This window comes from Pinus tabuliformis, chromosome 3_2, assembly GCF_031772625.1.
Source record: "Pinus tabuliformis cultivar Carrire ecotype Pingquan chromosome 3_2, CPIR1, whole genome shotgun sequence".
NCBI lineage: Eukaryota > Viridiplantae > Streptophyta > Pinopsida > Pinales > Pinaceae > Pinus > Pinus tabuliformis.
Window position 1 is genome coordinate 445,101,714 of NC_142302.1, and position 3,635 is coordinate 445,105,348.

Sequence of the window (3,635 nt, forward strand, 5' to 3'; positions counted from 1 at the left end):
TAGACAGAAGTCTAATCAGGGCTGTCAAAATAGAGAAAACCATGAAGAAATCATAAAATGGATAATGTTTGAAAGGATCAAGTTTACAAGGGGTTGTGGGCAATGGTCAGATATTTTTAGTTACTACACACATCAATTCAATGGTTTGAAAAAAATGAACGAAATGAGACCTACATGCAATCGTATTCATGTGTTTTCTTGTTTGTTTCAATGTTTTATACATTTATATGATATATAAATCTTTTGAAAGCTAAATGTTCTTCATCAATTCTGTTTGATAGACTGAAGTTGAACTCTAACTGGAAGACCTTTTTCGAACTCCACAAATGGGAAAACTAGTTTTTGTTTGCAAAGTATCATCAAATCTCAATATATTATTGAAACTAGCTAACTAACTATCTATCTATATATAGACACACACATATATATATAAGACAAATAATGGAATTTAATCAAACTTACCTGCAACAATTCAGATTGCTTATGAACGGTTTCATAGATAATATAAATATTTAGCACATGCAACTGCCTGAATAGATTGAGGACTTCTATACAACATAATCTCGAACACCCACTTATGTCTAAGACTCAAGCGTTTCCAAGCATCTTAAATCTCCCAAATCTGTCACCTTGGATAACGTTTCAAATTTTCTTAGACACAATTCAATTAGTCTCATAGAAGTAGAAAACCCTGAAATTGTCTCCAACTCGTGGCAATATTTGAGCTCAACTACTGTTAAGGTGGTTGAACAAATTTCAACCGTGACCAAGTTTCTACAAGCGTAGAAGACCAGAGTTTGAAGTCTGAATTATGCTCTGGAATTTTGAGGCAGTTCTCGACTTTCATTTTGCAGTCTCACCCAAGTGCTTCTGTATTTTGGCAAAGTGAAGTAATGCAACCATCAACTAGAGATTTACATCCTATATAGAGATAAAAACTCTAGGTTTCTCAAACCATCTAAAATTCCACAATGAATACGAAGATTGGGAGCATCATAGATATCCGAAGTTACTAGTTTTATAAGGTTTTCAAAACTGGGAGGCAGGTTTTTAAGTGCTTTACAGTCCACCAGAAATAGACTCTGGAGATTGTTGGGTTGTCCTGTTGAATCAGTTAAATATGACAGTAGACGACCTTTGATTGTCAATTCTTTTAAGACTTTAAGTCATTCAATACTTTCAAGAAGGTTAAGTAGCCCAGAGATTGTAATGTCAAGATATTCTAGTTTGCTCTTTGAGTTTAACTGGCCAAACTGTATTTTGATCCAGTCCTTATCTAAATGTTAGATTGATGTTTGAATTGTCCTGAGTATATATTTGATCAACCACTACATACTATACATTGGAAACCGAATTAGATTACAAGTTCGCTGCATTGATCTAACTTTGATGTTATAAAAACATTAAATAGCACCAATCACTTTTGTCAGTCTTTCACCAAATTCATCTTTCTTTTCAAAGGGGTATCATGACATTCCATTGAAGCTTCCTGAATTTGTGCCTAGATTTTACCTATTTTTGTAGACATGTCAGTGCTCAAAACAATGCAAGTACAACAGTCATTGGTAACTGTAGTTCCCGCAAACACCATGCATTCTTTTGATTGCAACTCACAGTCACACAAGGTGACTGGATATGTTCTTTTGACCACAGGCATGCTCTCTTGAGTCAAGGAGCTCTGCTCCATCCTAAAGGTGGATGCCTTGAGGAACATAATTCTCATATATGCAGGAACCTTGTCTCCCACCTTCAGTTCCACTATATTTCTTGGAACAAGTTATGGAGGGAATGTCAGCTACTATATAAAATGCCAAAGTTCAGTTAGTCTCATAGAAGTAGAAACCAATTAGTCTCATAGTTTCTGTTTGCAAAGTATCATGAAATCTCAATATCTTATTGAAACTAACTAACTATATATATATATAAAAGAAAAATAATGGAATTTAATCAAACTTACCTGCAACCATTCAGATTGCTTATGAACGGTTTCATGGATAGCAGAAATATTTAGCACCTGCAACTGCCTGAATAGATTGAGGACTTCTATACAGCATAATCTCGAACACCCACTTATGTCAAGAGTTTCCAGGCATCTTAAATCTCCCAAATCTGTTGTCTTGGATAAAGTTTCATAGTTTCCGAGACACAGTTTAGTTAGTCTCATAGAAGTAGAAAACCCTGAAATTATCTCCAACTCGTGGCAATATTTGAGCTCAACTACTGTCAAGGTGGTGGAACAAATTTCAACCGTGACCAAGTTTCTACAAGCGTAGAAGACCAGAGTTTGAAGTCATGAAGAATTATGCTCTGGAATTCTGAGGCAGTTCTCGACTTTCATTTTGCAAAGTCTCACCCTTCTAAGTGCTTGTGTATTTTGGCAAAGTGAAGTAGTGTAACGATCAGCTAGAGATTTACATCCTATATAGAGATAACAACTCCAAGCTTCTCAAACCATATAAAATTCCATGATGAATCCAAAGATTGGGAGCATCATAGATATCCAAAGTTACTAGTTTTATAAGGTTTTCAAAACTGGGAGGCAGGTTTTTAAGTGCTTTACAGTCCACCAGAAATAGACTTTGGAGATTATTGAGTTGTCCCGTTGAATCAGGTAAATATGACAGTAGATGACCTTTGATTGTCAATTCTTTTAAGACTTTAAGTCGTCCAATACTTCCAAGAAGGTTAAGTAGCCCAGGGTATGTAATGTCAAGATATTCTAGCTCACTCTTTGAGTTTAACTGGCCAAACTGTATTTTGATCCAGTCCTTATCTAAATGTTAGATTGATGCTTGAATTGTCCTGAGTATATATTTGATCAACCACTACATACTATACATTGGAAACCGAATTAGATTACAAGTTCGTTGGATTGAGCTAACTTTGATGTTATAAAAACATCAAATAGCACCAATCACTTTTGTCAGTCTTTCACCAAATTTATCTAACTTTCTTTTCAAAGGCGTATCATGACATTCCATTGAAGATTCCTGAATTCGTGCCCGGATTTTACCTATTTCTGTAGGTAGCTGGTTCCCTCTGTTCATAGTTGTCTCTCTCGTCAGCAAAATTGTAATTCTGATCAACCCCCCTAACAAGGGCACCATGCAAAACATTGGGATGGCTTCCCTTGCTGCTAAACCAAGTGTTATAGCCCCATCTGCAAGTCACAAGGATCGGTTTTCTTTGGAAGATACGATAAATGAAGCTCTGTGGTGCACTTGATGAGGGTAGTTGCTGCCATAGCCAACCATGTAACTTGTGGCTCTCGGATTGTCTTCGGGGATGTAATCTATCTGTAAGGGCCCAAAGGCAAAAACCTTTAACAACTTGCTCAAGTACCCAGTTTATATGCTAGCAAACTTTTTTTGAAAACCCTAATACATAGGACCCAAAATCTGAATATTGGACTGGGCATTGGAAACCAAAAGCAAACAAGGAAGACTTCTCGAAGAAAAAAGCATATAATCATTTGATGTTGGTAGTTGTTGGGATTGGAAAGCATGTTGTAAGAGACCTCAAATGCATACCTGAGATTGAACAAAAAAATAGAAGCTCTGAGGGTTGCACAGCTCCACCCGAGCACTGAATGTTCTTGTGAGCACTAGTGAGGTAATTAGAGTAGTCTGTAAGGA